The sequence below is a fragment of the Siphateles boraxobius genome, unplaced genomic scaffold (assembly GCF_051911475.1).
Source record: "Siphateles boraxobius isolate OS27281-9 unplaced genomic scaffold, OSU_SipBor_1 49, whole genome shotgun sequence".
Taxonomy (NCBI): Eukaryota; Metazoa; Chordata; class Actinopteri; order Cypriniformes; family Leuciscidae; genus Siphateles; species Siphateles boraxobius.
In genome coordinates this window covers 911,774-939,326 of record NW_027509130.1, presented here as the reverse complement: position 1 = coordinate 939,326, position 27,553 = coordinate 911,774, and the positions used below count along the sequence as shown (strand labels likewise).

The window sequence follows — 27,553 nt, the reverse complement described above, 5'->3', positions numbered from 1 at the left end:
GATGAGTTTATTAAGGTTAATTCCTCCAGAAACTTGTGTGAAGAAAGAAAGAGAATTAGAGAAGAGATGTTAAAAATAATCCGACAGTGAAAGACAGAAGGGCAGTTTTGGACAGTGTTTTAGAGGTTCCATTTGAATTGGCTGAATTGAAGAGAGTGTTAAAAAGAGGGAAAGAATCGGCAACTGGGCAAGATGGAGTAAGCTATAGTATGATTAAAAATTTAAGTGAAAAGGCATTGGGTGTAATATTGAAGTTTGTAAATAGGATATGGATGGAAGGAGTGTTACCTAAGTGCTGGAAAGAGGCAATAGTTATTCCTATAAGGAAGCCAGGGAAGGATCATAGTATTCCAACAAATTACAGACCAATAGCACTCACCTCACATGTATGTAAAATAATGGAAAAAATGATTACAGACAGGTTAATGTATTATTTGGAAAAAGAGAAGAAGCTATCTATAAATCAGAGTGGATTTAGGGGGGGACGAGGAACGATGGACCCAGTAGTTTGCTTGGAGTCGGATATTAGAAAGGCGTTGATTAATAAAGAGATTGTGGTAGCTGTATTTTTTGACATTGAAAAGGCATACGATATGGTATGGAGAGAAGGGTTGCTACTAAAATTGGAACGTATGGGGGTTGGAGGGAGAATGTATAATTGGATAAAAGAATTTCTGGAAGATAGATCAGTTAAGGTAAGAGTGGGAGAGTGCATATCATCAAAAGGTATGATAGAGAATGGCGCTCCTCAGGGGAGTGTCATCAGTCCATTGCTTTTTATAATCATGATCAATGATGTATTTAAGAGGGTGGATAAAAATATTTGCAGATCTTTGTTTGCAGATGATGGACTATGGTTCAGATGGGGTTGTAATGATACATCTTCTTGATACATCTTCTAAGCTAGGGCACATCATCAGTGATGTTCCTGATCTCATTGGGTGTTTCGGGTCTTTCGAAACATCAGACACCCTCCTTCAGGCGACCCAGCTGAAGTTGATCAGGCCTCAGCTTGTGCCCTAGCAGCATTTAACCATGGATCCGCTCTTTTGATCCAGAGCCACCTCGACGCCTTCTCTGCAGCCTCTGTGGTATTACTGATAGCCCTTCTCCTTCTCTCACCTGTGACGCCGAGTGCAGTGTAGGCCCCGTAGAGGGACTTCGCTGCAAAGCCTCTGCACCCCACCTCAACAGGTAAGCACCTTGCCTTCCAGCCTTGGTTGTGGCAGTCGCTGACGAGGCCATCATATTTCTCCTTCTTCCTCTCAAAGGCGTCCTCCATTCGGTCTTCCCATGGCACAGTGAGCTCCAACATGACCAGGTTCTTTGTTGCCTCTGATATCACGACAATGTCAGGTCTCAGGGTGGTCTCGACAACATGCTGGGGGAACTTAAGTTGTTTGCCCAAGTCCACTTTCAGTTGCCAACCCTGTACCATGTTCAGAAGCCCTGCTGTTGTCCTGAGAGATTTTCCTGGCTTCTCTCCGGCCCTGACGAAGCTGATGGTTTGTTTGTAGGGCTTTGACCTCCGGCAGCTGCTGATAGTAACCTGGATGCTCTCTGCAATTGTTTTGAGCACCTGGTCATGCCACCAGCGATATCGTCCTTCCCCCAGAGCTCTTGGGCAGCAGCTCATGATGTGCTCAAGGGTTCCCTTTCTCTGGCACAGGGCGCATCCTGGTGTATCGACCAGCCCCCAGGTGTGCAGGTTGGACGGGCTGGGGAGGACGTCATAGACTGCCTGGACCAGGAACTTGATGCGGTGTGGCTCTGCCCGCCAAAGGTCAGTCCACGTGATCTTCCTCTCCACAGCTTGTTCCCATCTAATCCAGGCACCTGACGTGCTATTCCCACTGCTTTGCTGGACCTCTCCTCCTCCACCGCCGCCCTCACCTCACTTTGAACTAGCTGCCTCCTCTCCTTCCCCCGAGCCTTGTCGAACCGGGGCCCTTGAAAGGTTCCTAGCCCAGCCCTTCCTCTGGCCACTACTCCCACTAGGACTCCATGGTGCAGCCGTGACTCTGCCTGGTCTACTGCCGCCTCTGCCCTCCATTTCCTGCCCGTCTTGACCTCTACACCTGCCCCAGAGACTTTGGGGTCCCTAGACTCACGGAGCTGCAGCACCTCTCTTGCACGCAAGACCTTGAACTCCTCTTCGATGGATTTTAGCGGGAGCTGCAGCTTGCAGGTGTTTCCATAAAGGGCGATACTGCTTAAGCTCCTCGGGAATCCCAGCCATCTTCTTATGTAGCGGCTGACTCTCCTTCCAAGTTCTGAGATGGTGGAGTTCGGAAACTCGTACAGATGCAGAGGCCACAGTATTCTTGGCAGAATCCCATGTTGGTACACCCATGCCTTAAATTCTCCAGGGAGCCCAGTTTTATCGACAATCTTCAGTCACCTCTTCAGCTCTTCGCAGGTGTTTTTGATGGATGTTGTATCCCTGAGGCTGCTGTAGAAGATCTTTCCCAGGCTTTTTACTGGTTTTTCAGACAGGGTCGGGATTTGAGTTCCTGAGATGATAAAACGAAACTTCTCCACCATCCTGCCCTTCTTTAGCACTAAAGATCTGGATTTGGTTGGCTTGAATGACATCCTGGCCCATTCAATCACCCTCTCCAGACCCTTCAGGATCCATCTGGCTCCAGGCACTGACTCCGTTGTCACTGTGAGGTCATCCATGAAGGCACGGATTGGTGGTTGCCGCATTCCAGTCTTGGATTTGGGCCCTCTGCACTCCGGTTTAGCAGATTTCACCAACATGTTCATTGCCAGAGCGAACAGGATCACTGAAATGGTGCAGCCTGTGATGATTCCCACCTCCAGCCTGTGCCACTCTGATGTTGTTGACCCAGATGAGACTCTCAGCTTGAAATCTCTATAGTAATCCTGGATAAGGTCTCTCACTATGGCAGGAACATAGTGCCTCTCCAGAGCCTCCTGTACCAGCTTGTCGGGCATAGAGCCATAGGCGTTGGCCAGGTCTAACCACAGCACCACCAGATCACCCCTATTCTCCTTTGCTTCTCTGAGGAGCTGTGTAACCACGCCTGTGTGCTCTAGGCAGCCTGGAACACCTGGTATGCCGCCTTTCTGGACAGAGGTGTCAATGTATCCATTTTTGAGGAAGAACTCTGCCAACCACTTCACAACTATACTGAAGAAGATCTTTCCTTCAACGCTTAAAAGCGAGATGATTCTGAACTGGCTGATGGTCTTGGAGTCTTCTTCTTTTGGGATCCACACTCCATCTGCACACCGCCACTTTTTTAGAGTTTTCCCTTTCCTCCAGATGACTTTTAGGATCCTCCACAGCTGATGTAGCAGCTTGGGGCAGTACTTGTACACCTTATACGATGTTCCGCTTGGTCCTGGTGCAGACCTAGACCTTGCCTTCCTTACTACTTCCTGTACTTCTTTCAGGAGTGGCTCCCTCAGGTCGAATGCCTCTACAGGCTCTGGTGGTGTTATCAAGGCATCGCACTGCCCCAACTCTTGTTCTCTGGAGGGGTCATTAAATGTATCTGCAAGGTGCTGGTCAATTTCACCCTTAGATGAGACTAGGCGTCCGCCTTTCTTCTGCCTGAGGAGCTGTTTGGTGAACTCGAATGGGTTTCTAATGAAGGCTGCTCTCCTCCTAGCCCTCTCCCTTCTCCGCCTCCTGTGCTGTTCGGCTCTGCGCAGGGTAACAAGCTTCTTCCTTAAGATGCTGCGCAGCTCTGTCAGTGGCCCACGCTCCTCCTCACCAGCTTCCTTGTACTGCTTTTTTAGGGTTTTCAGCTCTATTCTGATGTTATGAATTTTGACTGCCCTCTGGCTTTTGGTGTACGGCTTTGTTACTCCTCTCACCTCCTCCACACCAAACCTCTCAACCGCCATGCTCACTATGATGGTCATTATAGTTTGCAGCCTCCTCTCCGCATCACCTTTGACCGTTACTTCCAGCACCTTGTCCACATCCTCATCAAACTTCTGCCACTCGGCTGTTTTACTTGCTTGAGGCCACCGGATCCTCCTCTTCTCGGGCTGCATGACTGGGGGGGCAGTTTGTACCACATGGAGGCTCTGAGCTTTATGGGGTGCTTCCAGGCCCTGCTCCTCCTCTGACTCACCAGGCACTATGCCTGTATATTGGTGTACTTGCCGTGGCTCCAGACATTTCATCCGTGATTGATGGATCTTCAAGCCTCTTGCATTTTTACAAATCTTTCCACACTGACAAACCGCGCTCGTAGTCGTTTTTCCTTTGCTGTTGGTCGATAACCTTAGGTCCAACCTTAGACCTTAATCGAATCTTCGTACAAGTTTAAAAACTAGTTCAAATGTGGCCATTGTGGCCATATTTTCAACATCATTTATGGTCTCATTTAGACAAATTATACAGTTTCTGGACCAAATAAACACTCAGGATGCAATTAAATTAAAACTCATGTTTATTTCAATGTAATTTCCTTACATTGTTTAGATGAGGTTTAGATGTTGATATTTGTTTCATTTTAAATCACCATTGTGGTGATCAGTGCTTGCTTTAGTTGGTCTCTTGGTCCCAGTTCTTCTGACTTTAGCTTTTCTTTGGTTGTTGTAACTGTGTGTTTGTATACACACAGTTACAACAAGTTTCTTAATCGAATCTTCGTACAAGTTTAAAAACTGGTTCAAATGTGGCCATTGTGGCCATATTTTCAAAATCATTTATGGTCTCATTTAGACAAATTATACTGTTTCTGGACCAAATAAACACTCAGGATGCAATTAAATTAAAACTCATGTTTATTTCAATGTAATTTCCTTACATTGTTCAGATGAGGTTTAGATGTTGATATTTGTTTCATTTTAAATCACCATTGTGGTGATCAGTGCTTGCTTTAGTTGGGCTCTTGGTCCCGGTTCTTCTGACTTTAGCTTTTCTTTGGTTGTTGTAACTGTCTGTTTGTATAACACCGTTTTTGTGGCAGAGAAAGCCAAGAAAAAGTAAGATCGGCTGTCATTAGCTCCAACAATAGTGACAATAAAAAAAAAGTTTCATGCTGCAATGCATGATGGGTAGCTTTCATAGTACAAAACCTCCTTGATTCCCAAGCTTTTTTTGTTTTGGTTGTCACCGTTGTTTAGAATCATATCCAAAATCTTGATATCTGTGTGTGACTCTGTGATATACTTGCTCAAAATATTGTGTACACATGCTTTTTATTCACCTTCAAATAAGTGATCATTTTATTTTTGGTACTGGTCCAAATAATGCAGTTCCACAAGATTGGTGGTTATCAATGCCAGAAATAAAGACAAAAGTCTTAACACAACATTAAATGCTCCCTTTGTGTTGATTCTGTCATCAACAAGGAGCTGATGATAGCCAATTTTACTTTTTCTTGGCTTTCTCTGCCTCAACAATGGTGCTATATACAAACACACAGTTACAACAGCCAAAGAAAAGCTAAGGTAAGAAGAACTGGGACCAAGAGCCCAACTAAAGCAAGCACTGATCACCACAATGGTGATTTAAAATGAACATTTGAAATAGTTTTTAACCTTGTACGAAGGTTCGATGAAGGCCCTGTTGTTTCAGTGTAGTATCTACCAGAAGGTAAGGTTGTTTTCGATTCCGTGGTTATTTTCTTGTTTTGCCTTCTCACAAATTTGTATTTTAATTAGACGCGTTCCCATATATATATAATATATATAGTTATATATAACAGCCGCTCTGAATAGTATTGCAGTTTAAATTGTATGGCACTTAAGTGAGCGCTGTCCGACAGCTAGTTTCGATTCCTCCCATTATTCTGGTGATTTGCGTTTGCTGTGTTAATTGCTGGGCAGAAACAGCTGTCCTCACTCAGGCGTTAGTACGCATTATATCTATGTAGTGCGCACGCTGTCGCGGAAGCGCCAGCGGAAGCGTTCAGCCTCCTCGTGTGAAGACCGACTCGGGTAAAGACCATCGACTCTACCTGTGCGACTCTACCGAGCAACGACACCAGCTACGCACTTAAGTATCTTCTTCTCCCTTTCCTTTCCTACTTGTACTCTATTTCCCTTAATCAACATGTGCTTTCAATACATTCCTGTTGTCTCTCGACAACGCACTCTCATCACGCACAGAAGGCAGCGCAATACTGCTAATCTGCGTCCCGTTCTCTCATCCACACACACACCTCTCTCTCTTTCTATGGGTCTATGGAATTGTCAGTCAGCAGTCAATAAAGCTGACTTCATTCCTGCCTTTGCATCTCTTTCAACTCTTAATATCTTGGGCTTGACTGAGACCTGGATCCGTCCAGAAGACTCAGCAACCCCTGGTGCTCTCTGTAACAACTTCTCTTTCTCTCACACCCCTCGCCAGTCTGGTATGGGTGGGGGGACTGGTATTCTCATTTCTAACAATTGGAAATACTCAACTCTCTCTTCTCTATGCAATAACAACTCATTTGAATATCACGCTATTACACTTACAACTCCCTTTAAGATCGAGATTGTAGTCATTTATCACCCCCCAGGTCAACTGGGAAGCTTTGTTGAGGAGCTGGATGTGCTGCTGTCCTCTTTCCCTGAGGACGGCACTCCACTTGTAGTCTTTGGCGATTTCAACATTCATCTAGAGAAGCCGTATGCTACAGATTTCATCTCTCTCCTAGCCTCATTCGATCTCAATCGGCTCATCACCACAGGTACTCACAAGTCAGGCAACCAACTGGACCTGGTCTACACACGCAACTGCATCACAGACAACATTTTGGTGAAACCTCTCCATGTTTCAGATCATTTCCTCATTACTTTCAATCTACAACTCACTATCCACACTCCACCAACTCCCCTACCAGTTACCTTCAGACGAAACCTGCGCTCACTTTTTCCCTCCAGTCTTTCCTCTGCTGTGTCATCTTCTCTTCCCTCACCCTCACAATTCTCATCTCTAGATGTGAATACCGCAACGGATACTTTATGCTCCACTTTAACTTCTTCTTTAGACACTATCTGCCCTCTCTCCTCCAGGCCAGCACGCGCTACCCCCTCTAACCCCTGGTTATCTGAGGTTCTTCGGGAACACCGGACTAAACTAAGGGCAATGGAGAGGAAATGGCGCAAATCAAAAGATACATCTGACCTGAGTATGTACCAATCTCTGCTCTCTTCCTTTTCTGCTGATGTTCACGCCACAAAATCTTCATAATTCCATAACAAGATCAACACCGCCTCTAACACACGAACACTTTTCAAGACATTCAACTCTCTCCTCTGTCCACCTCCACCACCACCCACCTCCTCGCTAACTGCTGATGATTTTGCTAACTTCTTCACTAACAAAACAACAACCATTAGCAGTCAGTTCTCTCCTCCACACACACAGGAACCTAGTCCAACCTCTCCCACAGCCAATAACCTTCTCTCCTCCTTCTCTCCTCTAACCGAGGAAGAAGTATCTAAACTTCTCCTCTCCAGTCATCCTACCACCTGCCCTCTAGACCCCATCCCCTCACACCTTCTTCAAGCCATCTCTCCCACACTTCTACCAGCACTCACACACATCATCAACTCATCCCTCCATACTGGCATTTTTCCTACAGCATTTAAGCAGGCTCGGGTAACCCCACTGCTTAAAAAACCAACATTAAACACATCACTTCTAGAGAATTACAGACCTGTCTCTCTCCTACCTTTCATTGCAAAAACACTTGAACGAGTTGCTTTCAACCAAGTATCATCTTTCCTGTCTCTGAATAACCAGCTGGATGTTAACCAATCTGGCATCAAGAAAGGGCATTCGACCGAGACCGCATTACTTTCAGTCACAGAAGCCCTGCGGATCGCCAAAGCTGCTTCCAAATCATCAGTTCTCATTCTCCTAGACCTATCTGCTGCCTTCGACACTGTGAATCATCAGATCCTTCTGTCAACCCTCTCATCACTGGGCATCCAAGGAACTTCCCTCCACTGGTTTGAGTCCTATCTCACTGGTAGGTCATACAGGGTCGCATGGAGAGGCGAGGTATCCAAAGCACATCGACTGACCACAGGGGTTCCCCAGGGGTCAGTCCTTGGACCCCTCCTCTTCTCCATTTACACCACATCACTGGGACCCATCATACAGGCACATGGTTTCTCTTACCATTGCTATGCTGATGACACCCAGCTCTACCTCTCATTTCAACCAGACGATCCCACAGTAGCGGCACGTATCTCTAGTTGTCTGGCGGACATCTCGGCATGGATGAAGGAACATCACCTGCAGCTCAATCTGGCAAAGACTGAGCTTCTCGTTCTCCCTGCCAATCCGTCTCTACAGCACGACTTCACTATCCAGTTAGACTCATCCTCAATCACCCCATCAAGGTCAGTCAGAAATCTTGGAGTAATCTTTGATGACCAGCTAACCTTCACAGACCACATTTCAAAGACAACTCGATCATGCAGGTTTGCAATGCACAACATCAGGAAGATCAGGCATTTCCTAACTGAGCATGCAACACAACTTCTTGTCCAGGCCCTGGTTATTTCTAGGCTTGATTACTGCAATGCTCTTCTAGCTGGTCTTCCATCATGTGCAACTAAGCCCTTACAAATGATCCAGAATGCTGCTGCTCGTCTTGTCTTCAACGAGCCCAAAAGGGCCCACGTCACTCCGCTGTTCATCTCCCTGCATTGGCTACCACTCGCTGCTCGAATCAAGTTCAAGGCGCTGACACTTGCTTACAGATTGTCCACCGGCTCAGCTCCCTCCTACTTTCACTCGCTCCTACGGGTCTACATCCCTACCAGAAGCCTAAGATCGGCAAAGAACCACGGCTCGTGGTGCCTTCACAGCGAGGCACAAAATCACTGTCCAGAACATTCTCATTCACGGTTCCATGCTGGTGGAATGACCTACCCACCCTCGTCCGGAATGCAGAATCCCTGACAGCATTCAAAAGACAACTGAAAACTCATCTCTTCCGTGAGCACTTAACATAGGAAAAAAAAAAAAAAAAAAACCTTTTTCTTGAAATCTTCGCTTGTCTGGTTTATGCTACTCTGAGCAATGTTTGAACTTTGTATTCTGAGCACTTCTTGCGTTGTTTTTGCCTCTCCATGATGACTCGCTTGGTTTAATCCTCAAATGTAAGTCGCTTTGGATAAAAGCGTCTGCTAAATGACTAAATGTAAATGTAAATGTAAATGTCTATATCGGACGCGCAGAACACGTAAAAAAAAAGACATCATAAAAACTTTCATTCTGGCTCCTCAGTGGACGTCTTTTCAACGTCCGACTTTTGTGACAAAGACGTTGAAAAGACATCTTTTGGACATCATTTTGTTTAGTGGGGAATTTGGTTAGTCAGCAGACTCACACGGAAATGGCATATTGAGAAGATGGAAGATGAGTGTAAAAGAGTGTTGAATATAATGAGATGTGTGTCCGGGCAAGTCTGGGGGGCAGATAGGCTGGAATTGAAAACCATATATATTTCGTTAATTAGATCAGTAATAGATTATGGAAGCATAGTATATGGATCAGCGGCAAAGACCCACTTGGACAAACTAGAGCGAGTTCAAGCAAAGGCATTAAGGATTTGTTGTGGAGCTTACCCTTCTTCACCTGTTTCAGCATTGCAGGTAGAAGTAGGAGATATGCCTATAAAATTAAGAAGACAACAGTTAAATGCAGTATATTGGGCAAATCTTATGGGACAGGACAAATCTCATCCTACTTTAAGGGTATTAGAGCAGTGTTGGGAGTATGGAAAAATGAAGTTAAATAGTTGTGGATGGGTTATTGGTGATTTAGTAAAAGAGTTGGATATTAAAAAGATAAAAATTACTCCAAGAGTGGTGTTACCAGCTGTCCCTTTGTGGATTATGCCACAGCCTTCAGTTGATTTAAGGATGCTAGACAACAGGCAGAAAGATGGTCAGAGTGAAATGGGGGAAATCCAGGTAAGGGAATACTTATGGTTAAATTATAGGCATAAAATACAAGTATTTACAGATGCATCAAAAAATCCAGATAATGAACATGTAGGGGTATCGTTTGTTGTTCCAAAAATGCAGATATCAAGGAAAATAAGGATATCAAATAAATTATCAGTTTTTTTCTGGGGAGTTACTTGCAATAGTGATGGCATTGAGATGGATAAATGAGGCAGGATTAAAAGATGTAGTAATATGTTCAGACTCCAGTTCTGCTCTTATGTGCATTGAAGCACAACAGTCAGACTCTAGACAGGACTTAGTAGTGGAAATATTACAAGAATTATATATGTTACAACAGGAAAGAGTGAGGGTAATATTCATGTGGGTACCAGCTCATGTTGGGGTACAAGGGAATGAGGCAGCAGATAAAATGGCGAAACAAGCATTGTTGGAGGATAGAATAGAATTAGAAGTAGCGTATAGTAGAGATGAAATTAAAGCTATAATTAAAAAACAAATAAATCAAAAATGGCAACAAATGTGGGATACAGGAAGTGAGGGAAGAAGTATGTATGCAATCCAACCAAAAGTAGGGAAAAAGAGGTACTCAGGTGGAAGTAGAAGGGAGGAGAACATTTTATCAAGACTTAGAATAGGACATACAGGACTTAATAAAACATTGCAATTAATATCTAAGCATCCGACAGGACTCTGTGAATGGTGTGGAGAAGATTACACAGTAGAACATGTTATCATGTATTGTGAAAGATATAAAGAGGATAGAGATAAATTATCTGAAGAGATTCAGAAGAAAGAAGAGACTGATATAACTTTGAGAAACATATTAAAACAAGATCAGGAAAAGGATAATAGAGAGGCTTTATTTAAATATTTGGAGAACACAGGGTTAATTAATAGGATTTGAAAGGTGTTTTATTTATTTATTTATTTATTTTTTAAAAGCCAGAGGAGCTGAACACGTAGCGCGGGCTTTAACATATAATGTTTTAATATAGTGGGTAAAGATGAGGATCGGGTAGTGGTTAGAGTCTCTGGATCATGTTCACATAGGTGAACAGTAGGTGGCGATAATGCACGAAATTGATGTGAATCGCGAAAAAAGGAAGAAGAAGAATTCATTTGAAAGTCTTTTGATCAGAACAATGATTATTAAATATTTTGTATTATAAGAACAATACTGATAATCGTATTTGTAGAAACACAAAGCTGTTGCTAACAAGTTAAAGCAAACTATCACAGCATGATTATGCCAAAACATAACCAACACTATCAGATAACACTTTTCTTTGTTCATTTGACTGTTATAAATAAATATCAGCAGACAAACAAACTTTAAATTGAAAGTATAAGGGTCAAGAGTCCAACTAAAGCAAACACTGATCACCATAACGGTGGCTTACAATTTGTGATTTTCTCCTTCAGTGATTCTGCTTGTTAACATCAGGTGTCTTCAATAATGCTCAATCATCACTAAATTAATCACTTAATTATCTCATTAACTTTAACACTCTTGAGTGTTAATTGAACACTCATATCTGCATCATATCTTCCATCTGAAAGCAGGTGAAGGTGATTTACTACTAATCAAGGAACCGGCTTTACTGACGAGATGGGCATAACAATGTCATGCGATATATCGCCCAGCCCTACATAACAGTGACTTAAAAATTATGTTTTTCTCCTTCAGTGATTGTGGACAAAAGATGTACCGGTAAGTCCAAAAAGGTTAGTATATTATTTATATTTTATGTAAAACAATCATTTGCAAATGTTTTCATTTATGTTAACAGCAAACTAACATGATTTGTCTTTTTGTTTTCTTCGGAATGGTTTTGGTGCCTTTTTTTTCCTGGATTTTTCCGGATCTCCGTCATGGTGATATTAACTGGTAAGTAAGCTAAGTTCAACTATATCATCCGAAATATTCTTTAGTTAAAACGATAACAATAACGTTTGTGTATATCTCTGCCTCTTTAACGTAAGCTCACCAGGCAGAGTCGTCAGGCTACACGTTAACCGCAACGAACTAACGGGTCGTGAAATACTGAGGTAAAGCGAGATAGACGAACCCCTTGTTTAAGTGAGGTTTTTAAACAAGATTTTCAAGTATATGCTTTGATTTATTTTCAGGTTTGTGATCTGTATAATGTCTGCAGTCTGCAACGATGGAGGTGTGTGTTGGAGCCTTTTCATTGCCGTCATAACGGTAATAACATCAACTGGTAGGTTAACTTCACCTAAATAAGCCGAAATAAACTTATTAAACTGAGAAAAATAATAACATATGTATGTTCCGTGAACTTCCGTCCCCTATTTATCACAACTTAGTTAGGCAGATGTAACAACATTAACAGTGAGCTAACGTAAGAGGAAATAAGTAAAAGGAATTAATTTTTGCATGAAACCTGCATGAAGTTCTTTCTTCTGAACATAAAAGAAGATATTTTGAATAATGTTGGTAATGGAACAGTTTGCTGGTCCCCATTGACTTCTATAATAAAAAAAAATATGTCAATGGGGACCAGAAAATTGTTTGGTTACTCACGTTTTTTAAAATATCTTCTTTTGTATACACCACAAGAAATAAATTAATACAGGTTATGAACAAGTTGACGCTGAGTAAATGGTGACATCATTTTCATTTTTTAAGTAAACTAACCCTTTAAGCGACATTATTGTTAATTACATCTTTTGTTTTAATTATTTTCAAGTTTGTGGCCTGAATCATGTCTGCAATGTCGGAGGTGTGTTCTGGAGTCTTTTCTTGTGATTGCCATCGTAATGGTGATGACATCTACCAGTGAGTAGGATGACATCAACTAAATTAGCTGAAGTATGCGTTAGTTTAGCAGGCAAACATAATATAATGTAACTGCCGATGAAACCAACGGAAGGGGAGAAAACAGGTTTACCAGTCAGCAGAGTTAAAGTGCTTTTAAATAATCATCCATCAGTTTCTGTTCTTTATTTTGAATTTGCAGAAGCCATTCCCTCTGCCTCCAGACTGTACATCACTGCTGATGCTCTCCACTAATACACAGAACAGGTTGACGTTTGAGGAGGAGGAGGGGGAAAGGGTTAGCAATATACCATTATCAATATAGCAAAATTGTGCTAACTAATATTTTAAATGTTGTTTAATTTATTAAAAAACTATAAACACCATACAACAGCATAACTTACATCATCTTTAACCCTCATGTCGTTGTTGTTAGTAATAAGTTCTGTTATTGTATTTTATTTTTGTGAACTATAATAACACTAAAAGGCTGCTGTGACTTTGTCTGTTTCAGGAGAGTCTGTTCTCTAAGCAAAAACTGGATGCTGACTATGAAGAATCATCATCCAGTTACAACAGCTAACAGACTCTTCTTCAGTATTAACTGTCCATTTTGTCGAATGCAGAATTAGGTAACCCAAAATATATATATTTTACATTACATTTACATTCATGCATTTGGCAAACACATTTATCCAAAGCAACTTACATTGTATTTAAGTTTAAAGGAACACGCTAACGTTTTTTTGAAATAGGGTTTTTTCACTGTCTCCTCTATATTTAGTTAAGTGGGCAAACGTATTTTTGTCTCAGTGCATGCATTGTCTTATAGTGCGTTCACACCAAACGCGAATAGAACGTCTGGTGCGAGTGATTTAAATGTTAAGTCAATGTAATCAGCAAAATCCCCAGTGTTAAATCAACACTGCTCGGAGCAAATATGGTCCCAGTCTACAGAGTGTTAAAATAACACTGAAGCAGTGTTAAAGTTAATTAGATAATTAAGTGATTAATTAAGTGTTGATTGAGCATTAGTGATGCACACCTGCTGTTAGCAAGCAGAATCAATGAAGGAAAGAGAAACCCAAGAACTACAAATGACTTAGTCACAGCCTCAGATTAAATCAACTGAAGATAAAAAGAAGACATTAAATCTGTGAAGATCTCAGCAGGAAGATTAAACAACTCCACAAACAGCATTACCAGCTTCACTTATTACTAACCAGACTGACTATTGGGAGCAGTATGCTAGCTGGAGCCGTTTACCTCCAGTATTTGTGCTCAGCTAGGCTAGCGGAGGGTGCGTCAGACAGTAACGGCACGCACGGAGATGAAAAAGATATTTATGGACTTATCTAACTCTGGGGGATACGGTGAATAAGCTAAAGTCCCAAAAAGGCGTGTTCCTTTAAGACTAGGCGATTTCCTAGGCAGATATTGACTTGGGACTATATTGCGGTGAAGCACAGGCGAAGCACTGCTACTTGGGTGCAGAGATATCACGCAACACCTGAAATCCCCCAACTTCCTTCAACATACCGGCGTGAATATTAGTTGGCTATTTTTCCTACAGTAGACATAGTGAATGGCGATGAATATAGCGGATTTTGTGAGTCATATTAAAGGTTTGTTCAAAATGAACGAACATCACTAGTTGAGTTATTTGTTTAAAGATTTAAACTGATTATAATAGATGCTGGATGTCATGCAGCAATAACACAGAGTTTGTGAAGTGAATATTTACACAATATATATGGAGCAACACAAATGTTAGGTTCAAAAAACATCTGTGAATCAGTCTGTTACATGAATATAATAAAACCATCACCAGATAACTATCATCACCTGATCTCATTTCATTTTAACTTCCTTTGCTGTTGCAAATGTGTTTGACAAACAAACTGTCACAGCAGCCAAAAACAAATATATATATACAGTAAGAGTTAAGAGCCCAACTAATGTAAACACTGCTCACTGTTATGGTGACTTCAAATGAAAATTTGTTAATTATCAATAAAACTTTTGTAGATGTCTGACAGAAATAAAGTCAGTCTGGTTAGTAATAAGTGAAGCTGGTAATGCTGTTTGTGGAGTTGTTTATTCCACCTCTGCTGCGATCCTCACAGATTTAATGTCTTCTTTTATCTTCAGTTGATTTCATCTAAGGCGTTTTGATAGTTTGTTTTTTCGTTTGAACCACAAAACAAAATAAAGAGGAAACCACTTTTTTTTCGTTTGTCGTTTCCAGTGTTGGGCAGTAGCGTCGGTACAAGTAGTGACGCTACAAGTTTAAGTACATTTCTCAGTAGCGTGGTGGTAGCGTCGCTGTTTTCTGAATCAAATAGCTTTTCAGTAGCGAAGCTCTTTTTTTGATCAAGTAGTGCGGTAGCGTCCAAGCTAACGTTACATTTTCCCAAGCATTTCTAAAGCTCAAGCTCAAATCGGAAATACAACTGCTAATTATCACTGATGCTGGATCAGTTAGTGACGGTGACTTCTTCTTCTTGTTTTACGGTGGTTGGCAACCATAGGGCCATATGATTTCATTAAGTTACCGCAATACGGAAAACATGGACTGAATTGCGATATCCATGCATAAAAACGACTCGGTTACTAACGTAACCTCGGTTCCCTGAGAGGAGGGAACGAGTATTGCGTAAGTAGCTTACGCTATGGGAAAACTCCTTTTCTCGAGAATACTGAAGTCTTTATGTAAAACGCATTGCAGCTGCACAGCTGACAGCAATGAACGAAGGAAGCTCGGTCATTGGCTGTGCTGCGGCAACTTGCTCGAACCAATGACGGGGCGACTCTGAATGCGCGACCAATGAGCGCGCTTGGCGCCCGCGCGCGTCAGAGCCCGTCAAGATGGGCGTGGCCAAGAGCTATTTATTGGGCGCCCCGTCATGAGAGTTCTTTAGGTTAAAACGACTGAAGCGAACTAACCAAGCACAAGCACGGCAGCTTACGCAATACTCGTTACCTCCTCTCAGGGAACCGTGGTTACGTTAGTAACCGAGTCGTTCCCTTTCGAGAGGTCTCTCCTATTGCGTAAGTAGCTTACGCTATACTGAAGTCATGTACGCTATACTGAAGTCCCAATGTACTATCATGCTGATAGTACATTGGAATGCAATGTCGGGACCTGTAGGTTGTAGAACCTGATAAATGTGGACGGTGAGGCCCAGCCTGCCGCCGCACAAATATCCTCGATCGGTATCCCGCTCGACCATGCCCAGGAAGAAGCCACACTCCTGGTGGAGTGTGCTTTGACACCCCAGGGGCATTGAAGTCCCTTAGCTTCATAAGCCAGTGCTATAGCCTCAACTATCCAGTGAGAGATTCTCTGCATTGAAACGGCGGAACCTTTCGTACAGGCCGCCAAAGCATACAAACAGTTGTTCTGTCTGTCTGAATAGGGCAGAACGCTCCAAATACACTCTGAGAGCCCTAACGGGGCAGAGTAGATTAGTGTCGTGTTCGTCTGCTGGAGACGACAGCGCAGTTAGGGAGATAACCTGTGCTCTGAAGGGAGTGGTGAGCACTTTAGGAATATACCCGTGTTTCGGTCTAAGGACGACCCTGCAGTCGTTAGGTCCGAATTCTAGGCAGGCAGTGCTTGTCGAAAGCGCGTGCAGGTCGCCCACTCTCTTGACCGAGGGGAGTGCCAGCAAGAGCGCAGTCTTAAGCGAGAGCTGTTTAAGGTGCACGGTTCGGAGTGGTTCGAACGGGGGCCCCTTAAGAGCGTCTAGGACAGTAGCTAGGTCCCAGATCGGCACTGAGGGGGGGCGTGAAGGGTTCATCCTCCTAGCGCCCCTTAGGAAACGAATAATTAGGTTGTTTCTTCCCAATGGACGTTCCATTACAGGGTCGTGTGACGCTGTGATGGCCGCCACATATACTTTGAGCGTGGAGGGGGCTGCGGCTCGCCTCCAGAAGCCCTTGTAGAAAAGCGAGTACGTTCGTAATCTCGCATGTTTCAGGGTTCAGGCCCTTGGTATTACACCAGTCACTGAACACTTTCCATTTCTGAGCATATAAGCGTCTTGTGGAGGGCGCCCACGCCTCAGCGATGGTTTTTAGTGCTCCGCTCATGAGGTTCCTGGGAACCCGTTGAGGGGCCATGCATGAAGGGCCCACAGATCGGGGCGGGGATGAAATATCATCCCGCTGGCCTGACTGAGGAGGTCTGGCCTCAGTGGAATCGGCCGTGGTGCAGATTGCATTTGCATCAGATCTGGAAACCATGTTTGGTTCTTCCAGAGTGGGACTATCAGAAGCACTGCGTTTTGCTCCTCTCTGACCCGACTGATGACCTGTGGCAGCATCGCGATCGGGGGAAAGGCATATAAGGGGCGGCTCGGCCAGCTCTGGGCGAGTGCGTCCGTGCTTTTCGTGAAGAAAAGAGAGCAGTGCGCGTTCTCCTTGGAGGCGAAGAGGTTGATCTCCACTTTGCCAAAGGTTTTCCATAACCACTGAATCGTCAGCGGGTTGAGAGCCCATTCTCCTGGGAGAATCTTGTCTCTGGATAGCATGTCTGCCCCCTGGTTCAGGGCGCCTGGCACATGCGCTGCTCTCAGCGAGCGCAAGTTGTGCTGGGACCATAAAATGAGTCTCCTGGCCATTGAATGCATGGAGCTCGACCTGAGTCCACCCTGGCGATTTATGTACGACACTACCGTCATGTTGTCCGTTCGGACCAGGACGTGTTCGTTTTTTAGATGTGGAAGCAGGGCTCTGAGAGCCAAAGCGACCGCTTTCATCTCCAGACAGTTTATGTGTAGGCGCTTTTCCGGGTTTGACCAAAGGCCGGAGACAGGCCTGCCCTCGTAAAGGGCCCCCCAACCTATTTTGGAGGCATCTGTCGTTATCATCTTTCTCCTTCTGTTCACACCCAGACTCACGCCTGACTGGTACCAGTCGGCGGCTTTCCAGTGCATCAGGGCTTTTATACAGCCGTGGTTCGCTCTGATTAAAAGGTGGCCCGAACGCCACGCGTGAGTAGGGACGTTGGAGAGGGCGCATATGCAACAATCCTAGATGGAGTACGGTCGATGCTGAGGCCATGAGACCGAGCATCCTCTGAAACCGCTTGACGGGGGAGCGCACGCCCGCCCTGAATGATGTTGCAAGGCGCCGGATGGTGAGCGCGCGCTCTGATGAGAGACGCGCTGTCATTTGCATCGAGTCTAGAATTATTCCCAGGAAAGATATCCTCTGGCTGGGAGATAGTATGCTTTTTGCAAAATTGATTCTTAGACCCAGGCATTCTAAATGGCTGATAATCCAAGATCTGTGTGTTATTAACTGACTCTCTGATTGTCCTAGGACCAGCCAATCATCGAGATAATTCAGTATTCGCACTCCCCTTCGTCTCAAGGGGGAAAGTGCTGCATCCATACATTTCGTGAATGTACGGGGAGCCAGGGACAGGCCGAACGGAAGTACTGTGTACTGGTAAGACTGTCCCCCGAAAGCGAATCTCAGAAACGGCCTGTGATGAGGCGCTATTGGAATGTGAAAGTAAGCATCTTTCAGATCCACTGAGAGAAACCAATCTCCTGGGCGTACTTGCGCGAGGATATGCTTGGTTGTTAACATTCTGAACGAGCGAATCATCAGTGCTTTGTTCAGGTGTCTGAGATCTAGGATGGGGCGGAGACCGCCATCCTTTTTCGGGACGAGAAAATAGCGGCTGTAAAAACCTTCCTCGCTCATAGAGGGGGGAACAGTTTCCACAGCGCCCTTTTCTATTAGTTTGCGCACCTCGGTGCGTAGAACATGTGAACACTCCTTTCTCACTTTCGTCTCGACCACAGTCGTAAAACGTGGTGGTCTGCGAGCGAACTGGAGCGAGTATACGTGCTTTACTATATCCAATACCCATTTCGGCATATCTGGAATGTTTTCCCATGCCGCTGCGTGTACAGATATGTGACCCGTCACAGAAACCAGGGACACAAGTCGGCAGCACAACTTTCGAGCAAAATGAGAAAGAAGAGTTTTTTTTCAAAATTGGTGATTTTCAATTTTTTGGAGAATCTGTTAATTGAAATCACGAAGAAGCCTCTCCATGTTTGAGATAGCAGTATTGGTATATTTAAAAGCTTACATTTTGAGGTTGAAATCGGCTTGTTCTCGGAGATTCTACCATGCAGTAGGGGCGTGGCGTGTCATTGTCTGTGTGTATTTCCATACTGAATAACCCGGCGCTTTTGCCCCCGCCCTCCAAGTCAACCACATGGCTACTTATTATGCTGTGCTCTGGCCAGCTCTCTCTGATATCAAAATTCAATGAAGATGGATGCCGCAAAGATTGTCGCAGACGAGATGAACCGTCTGGCAGTTACACCGAAAATGTTTTCGCCGCACTTCGTGGGCTCGGGAAACTGAACCGGAGGTATGGGCGCAGCGCGCTCGCCCTCAGTGCTTCAATACGGCGGCTCGGCTCGCTGACAGCGGTGGCTGGCTGTTTCATATGTGACGGAGAATCGAAATAGAGGATGCAGTTAAGACCTTTGCTGCTGCGATGAAGGCCTGCCGTGCGTGTTTCTGAAATGTAAGTTAAGCTTCATTTGCTCTTTAGTCGTTATTTAAGATGCTGAACCTGCTGATGATATAATGTGCTTGCGGACATTTCATTTGTGTGTGTATACGCACATAAGAAAGTGGTGTAAAGAGATTTGCAACAGTAATTTGAGGAGGTGAAATGTGATTATTTGGAAAATTGCAGAAATGACTGCTTAAAGAAAAATGCCAGCAGGCATTTGCCTCCTACATAAACTTTAATATTGTTGACATTTTGGGCACACGAGCGTTGCGTACTATTTGCGCTATAGATATGTAGGCCTATGGCTTATTGGTCTTTGTTTGTTGTTGTTGGTTTTGCGTTATATGTATATGGCATATTGGTCTTTGTGTGTTGTTGCTGGTTTTGCGTTATACTGTATGTATATGGCATATTGGCCTTTGTGTGTTGTTGCTGGTTTTGCGTTATATGCAGGCTATATGGCATATTGGTCTTTGTGTGTTGTTGCTGGTTTTGCGTTATATGTAGGCTATATGGCATTATTGGTCTTTGTGTGTTGTTGCTGGTTTTGCGTTATATGCAGGCTATATGGCATATTGGTCTTTGTGTGTTGTTGCTGGTTTTGCGTTATATGTATATGGCATATTGGTCTTTATGTGTTGTTGCTGGTTTCGCGTTATATGCAGGCTATATGGCATTATTGGTCTTTGTGTGTTGTTGCTGGTACGTTGCAAATAGAGGGGCAGCACAATTGTTTTTCGCCTAGTGCGGCAGAAGTGCACTCATTCGAAGTGTAAAAAAAGCTGTAAAGCACATGGAGGAGCTTTACAGGGGGTATGGCTTATCTAAATGAGATGTAAATGAGCCCTATTGTCACCCCCAGCAGCAGAGACAGGTGAGAACTTCACAATCTTTAGCTCGTTTTCTCCTCTTTGAGCTTTTTTAAGTGCCTACTTTAAAATGGCCACAACTTCTCCAAATATTATCAGATTTCCACATGTTACACATCGTTGGAAAGCTTGGATATTACACTCTCAGAATCTATGAATAACTCAAAATGCCCCAGAACCGACTTGTGTCCCTAGTTTCCGTGACTGGTCACATATGGGCTGAATACAGGCTAGGGGCGGGCCGCTGTGACGTAGGGACCCGGCCAGCGAATCGCCTGAGCTCGTAGCTCTCAGAGGCGCGGGCGCGCGCTGAGCAGCTGAGTGAATGGGCGCGTGTGTGATTACAACAGCGCGCGCCGTGTCTGTAAAACTCGCGGCCTGAGCTGGGGTTGTGTTTGACACTGTAAGGACAGTGTTTATAAGTGGGGGTGCATAAACAGTGGTAGGCACACTCGTCACTTTTATAATGTTTCCCGCTTTTACTGGGGGTGAATTTATAACTGTGTGAACAGTGCTTGTGTGTAGTGGTGCGTACATGACCGTAGGCACGTGATCTACATTCATGGGGTGCGCAGCCTGAGCTGGGAATGAATTTGGCACTGTTTTGACAGTATCTGGGAATGCACACTTTGTGGACATGTGAACCCTTAGTGACACAGGCAGAAAAAGACTCTTTTTGTGTTTTCTGTGCGTCGCCGTAAAAACGGCGTTTGTTTGCAGGTGAGCGAGCTCTTTGACTGGCCCATTGACTGCTGTATGGACATATCCAGCCGCCTGTAAGGGGACTGGGTAATGTTTGAGCTTTTGCAGAGAGAATGGTCCGGCTTTTGCGAGACACGCACTCTCTCTTCTCATTCCTGTGGCTAGGACGGCTTTCGAGGCTCAGGGTTCAGCACAATCTTGGGCCGAGGATCCCGTCGCTCAGACGGCGGCTTGCGGTTGTGAGAGCGCGAGCGGCGTCGAGTGTCAGCCTGAGGCGCGGGCGTTCTAGCCCGCTGCGGCTGTAGCGGTCTCTGTCTGCTCTGCGATGAGCTGGAGCGCTTGGGCAGGAAATGGCGCATAGCTTGTGAAGCGTTCTGGGCCTCAGTGAAGCGTTCGGCGAAACCCTTAACCGCCGGTCCAAACAGCCCGCTGGTGGAGATTGGCGCGTCGAGAAATGGCGCCTTATCCGCGTCCTTCATCTCCGTCAGAGTTAACCACAGATGACGCTCGAGAACAGTCAAATTAGCCATGGCACGGCCAATAGACTGGGCGGTGGCCTTTGTGGCTCGCAGAGCTATATCAGTTGCGCTGCGTAGGTCCCTTGAAGTACCGCCATTGAGTGAAGCGCTGATGCAGCTTGGCCGGCGGCGGCGTAGGCGCGACCGGCGAGAGCAGAAGTAGTGCGGCAGGGCTTCGAGGGGTGGGAAGCTTTGGCTTTCCATCCGGTGGTGGAGGGCGGGCAGAGATGATTGGCCACGGCCTCCTCGAGGGGCGGTGTTCCCTCGTAGCCTCTTTCCTTCGCGCCGTCCACAGAGGAGAGCGAAGAAGAAAAAGACGGCTTTAAGCGCGCAGAGTGGCGGGCTTTCCACGACTTGGTGAGTTCGTCGTGAACTTCCGGGAAGAAGGGAGAAGGCCTTTGTCGAGGGGCCTGCTGGCGCCCCTGCAGAAACCACTCATCCAATCGGCTCTGGGTTGGTTCTTCGGGAGAAGACCAATCGAGCCCGAGGTCTTCCACGGCCTTAGAGAGGACACGGATAATCTCGGTATCCATAGTGGAGCCCCCGCTCGTGCTAGCTAGCGTCAACGGGGCGGGGTCGAGAGTGGAGCCCGGCCAGTTGTCCGATGCAGCGTCGATGGACAAGCTGTCATCTATTCCCCCATCGTCCTCGGACGCGCCGAAAGTCACAAGGCCCACCGCTCTGCTAGAGGGGTGTAGGTCAGGCTGGGTGAACTGAACCGGCGGTGGGGAAGGCAAGAGCGGCGGTGAAGCACGCGGAGACTCGCTCGGGGTGACGTCACTGAGCTCAGGTTCAGGAAGCCTCTTTGAGCGGCGCTTTTTCTTGCGCGGCTCAAACAGAGGGGTAGCGGCGAGGCGAGCCCGCAGTGCGGAGAGACCCAGGTCATCACATTCCGGCCATCCGCCCTTGGTCAAAGCAGCTTCTGCGTGGTCCCGGCCCAGGCAGCGAGCGCAGATGATGTGACGATCCCCGTCCGGGAGAAGGTCTCTGCACGACGCGCAGGAAGGCATTTGAAACAACGCCTCAGAAATTTGCTCTTTTACAAGTGTCGCGGGGCGAACAGATGTAAAGATACTTGCGTGTGTGGCACGCCAGATGGCTCAGTAGGATGGCGTTCGAAGGCGGCTGAAGGTGCCGGCGTCCTCGTAGCAATCCCGCTGGTATGCTTTTCGACGGCGGCGAATGCTTCAATAATCAGGAGGATCCAGCGAAGAAGGTGTTCGATGAAGGAGATTAAATCTAAAGAACTCTCATGACGGGGCGCCCAATAAATAGCTCTTGGCCACGCCCATCTTGACGGGCGCGGGCGTGAAGCGCGCTCATTGGTCGCGCATTCAGAGTCGCCCCGTCATTGGTTCGAGCAAGTTGCCGCAGCACAGCCAATGACCGAGCTTCCTTCGTTCATTGCTGTCAGCTGTGCAGCTGCAATGCGTTTTACATAAAGACTTCAGTATTCTCGAGAAAAGGAGTTTTACCATAGCGTAAGCTACTTACGCAATAGGAGAGACCTCTTGAAAGGGAACAAAATTTACTGTATAACGCAGAATTTCACGGAATTTGTCAGATCTTGGATGAAAAGAAGGTAAGTAAACTTACATAATATCGTGATATAGACCAGTGTCTGTGAATATTAAACCGCTTAAAGACTATTTAAAAAGGAATCATGCATGTTCTGCGTGTCTCTGTGAATGAATGGCTCAGACTGTCACATGCCTGTCCTGTCTTGTGTTGCACATGGGTGTTTGTTATGTCTTGCCATGTGCAGTTGTGATTGTTGATCCCTCCCCCTCGTTACCTGATTAGTGTTTGAGTTGTTCCACCTGTCCCCTCTTTATTTGTTCCCTTTTTAAGTCTCCTCTTGGATGCAGTCTTTGTCGGTTCGTTGTCATACGTCTTCCCAGTTCCTTGTTGATGTTCTTATGTTCAGAGTCAGTGTTGGTTTCATGTTCATTTATTATGTTTTCCCCCTCGTGGGTTGTTGATTTGTGTTTGTACAGTTTTTGTTATTAAATCCTCCTTGTTTTTGCACTTGAGTTCTCTTCCCATTTTTGTATGTGTTGTGTGACAGAACGAACCGACCCTTTGAGAACTCAGCAGCATGGAGGATTTTTGCTGGAGGTATATGGATGACGACGACTTGGATTGTCCAGATTACTTCATTTCCAGATTTGGATCAACCCAATTCTCTCCAATCGGCGGTGTCAGAAGGACTCCGCCAAACCTGGGTTCCAGCGGGGGGTTTTCGGACTTCTCTTCCCCAGCCAAGGAGGGGGGGAGGAGAGATTTTCGGGGGACCCGCCAGGTAATTTTTCGTGGGACCCGGGGAGGTTGTAAAGGAGGAGGAGGTGGTCGAGAGGAGGGTCAACATCACTCTCCATCCTTGCCCCCCTTCGATCCTGGACCGGTGGAAGGCAGTTCTGGGCCGGCTTCTCGCCGATATGGACGGAGGAGAAGGAGACGCCCGTCTGCCCAGCGAGAGACTGCTCGCGTCCCGTCTGCCCAGCGAGAGACTGCTCGCGTCCCGTCTGCCCAGCGAGAGACTGCTCGCGTCCCGTCTGCCCAGCGAGAGACTGCATGCGTCCCGTCTGCCCAGCGAGAGACTGCTCGCGTCCCGTCTGCCCAGCGAGAGACTGCTCGCGTCCCGTCTGTCCAGTCTGAGACTGAGCCAGAGATTCCCTTTGGCGTGGCCGCCAAAGTTGTGACGGACTATCTGGAGCGTCTGACTCGGATCTTGGAGAGGCCGGTCTCTGCTATCCCTGTTCCTGAGCCGGAGGCAGAACCAGTGCCTGTTCCTGAGCCGGAGGCAGAGCCAGTGCCTGTTCCAGAGCTGGAGCTCATGTCGGTTCCGGACCCAGTGTTTGTGTCTGTGTTTGTGTCTGTCCTTGTGACTGTTTCTGTTCTAGTGTCTGTTCCTGAGCCGGAGGCAGAGCCAGTGCCTGTTCCTGAGCCGGAGGCAGAGCCAGTGCCTGTTCCTTAGCCGGAGGCAGAGCCAGTGCCTGTTCCTGAGCCGGAGGCAGAGCCGGTGCCTGTTCCTGAGCCGGAGGCAGAGCCGGTGCCTGTTCCTGAGCCGGAGGCAGAGCCGGTGCCTGTTCCTGAGCCGGAGGCAGAGCCGGTGTCTGTTCCCGAGCCGGTGTCTGTTCCCGAGCCGGTGTCTGTTCCCGAGCCGGTGTCTGTTCCCGAGCCGGTGTCTGTTCCCGAGCCGGTGTCTGTTCCCGAAAGATCTGCTCCGCCCTGGCCGCCCGAGGGGTCTGCACCACCCTGGCCGCCCGAGGGGTCTGCTCCGCCCTGGCCACCCGAGGGGTCTTCACCACCCTGGCCACCAGAGGAGTCTTCAACGCCCTGGCCACCTGAAAGATCTGCTCCACCCTGGCCGCCCGAGGGGTCTGCACCGCCCTGGCCGCCCGAGGGGTCTGCTCCGCCCTGGCCGCCCGAGGGGTCTTCACCGCCATGGCCACCTGAGGGGTCTTCACCGCCCTGGCCACCCGAGGGGTCTTCACCGCCCTGGCCACCCGAGGAGTCTTCACCGCCCTGGCCACCTGAAAGATCTGCTCCACCCTGGTCACCTGAAAGATCTGCTCCACCCTGGCCGCCCGAGGGTTCTGCGCCGCCCTGGCCGCCCGAGGGCTCTTCGCCGCCCTGGCCGCCCGAGGGCTCTTCGCCGCCCTGGCCGCCCGAGGGGTCTGCACCGCCCTGGCCGCCCGAGGGGTCTGCTCCGCCCTGGCCGCCCGAGGGGTCTGCTCCGCCCTGGCCGCCCGAGGGGTCTGCTCTGCCCTGGCCGCCCGAGGGGTCTGCTCCGCCCTGGCCACCCGAGGGGTCTTCACTGCCCTGGCCACCCGAGGAGTCTTCACCGCCCTGGCCACCTGAAAGATTTGCTCCACCCTGGGCGCCCGAGGGGTCTGCACCGCCCTGGCCGCCCGAGGGGTCTGCTCCGCCCTGGCCGCCCGAGGGGTCTTCACCGCCATGGCCACCCGAGGGGTCTTCACCGCCCTGGCCACCCGAGGGGTCTGCTCCGCCCTGGCCACCCGAGGGGTCTTCACCGCCCTGGCCACCCGAGGAGTCTTCACCGCCCTGGCCACCTGAAAGATCTGCTCCACCCTGGCCACCTGAAAGATCTGCTCCACCCTGGCCGCCCGAGGGGTCTGCGCCGCCCTGGCCGCCCGAGGGCTCTTCGCCGCCCTGGCTGCCCGAGGGCTCTTCGCCGCCCTGGCCGCCCGAGGGGTCTGCACCGCCCTGGCCGCCCGAGGGGTCTGCTCCGCCCTGGCCGCCCGAGGGGTCTGCTCCGCCCTGGCCACCCGAGGGGTCTGCTCCGCCCTGGCCACCCGAGGGGTCTGCTCCGCCCTGGCCACCCGAGGGGTCTTCACTGCCCTGGCCACCCGAGGAGTCTTCACCGTCCTGGCCACCTGAAAGATTTGCTCCACCCTGGGCGCCCGAGGGGTCTGCACCGCCCTGGCCGCCCGAGGGGTCTGCTCTGCCCTGGCCGCCCGAGGGGTCTTCACCGCCCTGGCCACCTGAAAGATCTGCTCCACCCTGGCCGCCCGAGGGGTCTGCACCGCCCTGGCCGCCCGAGGGCTCTTCGCCGCCCTGGCCGCCCGAGGGCTCTTCGCCGCCCTGGCCGCCCGAGGGCTCTTCGCCGCCCTGGCCGCCCGAGGGCTCTTCGCCGCCCTGGCCGCCCGAGGGCTCTTCGCCGCCCTGGCCGCCCGATGGACTATATGTTTCGCCTTGGCCGGCCGATGGACTATGTGTTTCTCACTCACCGCCCTATGGACTCTGTGTTTTTCCCTCACCGCCCTATGGACTCTGTGTTTTTCCCTGTTCGTCTGATGGACTCTGCGTTTCTCCCTCACCGCCCTATGGACTCTCTGTTTCGCCTTGGCCGGCCGATGGACTATGTGTTTCTCACTCACCGCCCTATGGACTCTGTGTTTTTCCCTCACCGCCCTATGGACTCTGTGTTTTTCCCTGTTCGTCTGATGGACTCTGCGTTTCTCCCTCACCGCCCTATGGACTCTCTGTTTCGCCCTGGCCGCCCGATGTCCCTGTCCCTCTCGTCCCGCCCTGGTCTGTCCCGCCCTGGTCTATCCCTTCAGTCCCTCCGATCAGTCCCTTCCGTTCCGTCCTGATGTTTCCTTCCTGCCCCGCCCTAGCCTGATGGAGCGTCTGGTAGCCGCTCCGTAGGGAGGGGGTTATGTCACATGCCTGTCCTGTCTTGTGTTGCACATGGGTGTTTGTTATGTTGTGCCATGTGCTGTTGTGATTGTTGATCCCTCCCCCTCGTTACCTGATTAGTGTTTGAGTTGTTCCACCTGTCCCCTCTTTATTTGTTCCCTTTTTAAGTCTCCTCTTGGATGCAGTCTTTGTCGGTTCGTTGTCATACGTCTTCCCAGTTCCTTGTTGATGTTCTTATGTTCAGAGTCAGTGTTGGTTTCATGTTCATTTATTATGTTTTCCCCCTCGTGGGTTGTTGATTTGTGTTTGTACAGTTTTTGTTATTAAATCCTCCTTGTTTTTGCACTTGAGTTCTCTTCCCATTTTTGTATGTGTTGCGTGACACAGACGCGCGGATTCATTTACCACACACTAAGCACCCATGACGCTTGCAATGTTTTCAGTAATGGATCGATGAACTTCATCTACACAGCCGCTCTGAGAGTCACTTTAGAAGCATTTTAGCTTGATTTGAGAAAAACTATCGTCATATCAAAATAACAAAACAAAACAGAGACTCAAAGGTCTAGCTACATGGCAACCTGTCAAAATAAAAGGTTGGTTTTAACCTTTGAAGAAAGTTTTGCTTAAATCATTAGGCCTACATTTTAAATAATTGGTCATTACGATTTAAACCATTAAAAAAAACTATTTTATAGAGCCCTTAAAATGTAATTTATTTAAAAATGTTAATAAATTATTGTTAAATTATATACATTTCATGATTTCAATTAATTACACGTTTTTGATTACTAAAATGTTATTTAACCATTAAAATGGGAGTCCAGAAAAATGAAAACAAAATAAAACTGAATTTGGAATGTGGGAAAAAATAAAACGGATTTCATAGGGCCCTACAAACCAGATTTTTGGTGCATTACCATTACCTTCTGCTCCGTATGGTGTGACATCACATACCAGTATCATGGGCTGACACGTGAGAAATGGAAACAGTTGCACACACTCTTGACCCCTGTTTTGTTATAGTTTTATATAGTTATATGGTTTTATATAGTTATGTTTT

The 27,553-nt window shown here is 47.3% G+C and overlaps 1 long non-coding RNA gene and 1 pseudogene across 2 annotated transcripts; one reads left to right on the top strand and one right to left on the bottom strand.

The window, feature by feature from the left end:
* Positions 1 to 1,000: 1,000 nt before the first annotated feature.
* Positions 1,001 to 4,164, bottom strand: LOC143711045 (uncharacterized; annotated as a pseudogene).
* A 7,621-nt stretch (positions 4,165 to 11,785) lies between these two features.
* On the top strand, positions 11,786 to 13,343 carry LOC143711178 (uncharacterized). 2 transcript variants are annotated; one of them, XR_013194761.1, is made up of 5 exons: positions 11,786 to 11,884; positions 12,037 to 12,128; positions 12,618 to 12,706; positions 12,888 to 12,983; positions 13,200 to 13,343. It is a non-coding gene; the product is annotated as an uncharacterized LOC143711178 (long non-coding RNA). The 2 variants fall into 2 exon arrangements; XR_013194760.1 differs by having other exon boundaries at positions 11,875 to 11,955; positions 13,200 to 13,342.
* The last annotated feature ends 14,210 nt before the right edge of the window (positions 13,344 to 27,553 follow it).